The sequence below is a fragment of the Crocodylus porosus genome, unplaced genomic scaffold, assembly GCF_001723895.1.
Source record: "Crocodylus porosus isolate Cpor-Errol unplaced genomic scaffold, CroPor_comp1, whole genome shotgun sequence".
NCBI classification, from domain to species: Eukaryota; Metazoa; Chordata; order Crocodylia; family Crocodylidae; genus Crocodylus; species Crocodylus porosus.
Genome location: NW_017728943.1, coordinates 81258766 through 81259406, shown reverse-complemented (window position 1 = coordinate 81259406; position 641 = coordinate 81258766).

Here is a 641-nt window from a genome sequence, read left to right as displayed (position 1 = left end):
GGGCGCTGCGCTCAGCGGGGGGGCTGTGCTCGGCTGCCACGGCCCCGCGCTGGCCCGCCCCGAGCAAGCGCAGTGCCCGAGGTGGGGTGGCGTGGCCCCCGTGCTGGGCTTGCTCCGTGGGGGCTGGGCTCCTCGTGCCCCAGCCCGCGTGTCTTGCAGCAGGGGCCGCCGTGAGGCGAGGCACGGGGCTCAGCTCCAGCGCGCTCCTGTCCTCAGTGGCGGGGCACTTCTCTTTGCCCTGCAAGCGCAGGCTGCCAGCTCAGACCCTGGAGCTTTGCCACGGGGACCGCGTGGCTTTCCCCCCCCCGGGTGCCAGCGCCGCCGGCCCAACACCTAGCCCCTGTCCTGAGCACACATGGGGCTAGGGCGCCCATCATAGGGGACATTCCAGTTTTCTGCTACTCTGCCCTCTTGATACAAACCGGATGCCTTTATGTCCCCTATTTTTCTCCTCACGAAAAAAATAGAGGACATAAAGGCGCCCGGTTTCGTATCAATAGAGGGCAGAGAACAACCGGACTGTCCTCTGTGATGGCCACCCTACATGGGGGTGAGGAAGCACAGCAGTGCTGATCTGTGCCACAGGGCCACTTGCCTTCCCTTCCTCCCTCCATTCCTCCCACTCCAAAGCTGGGGAAGAA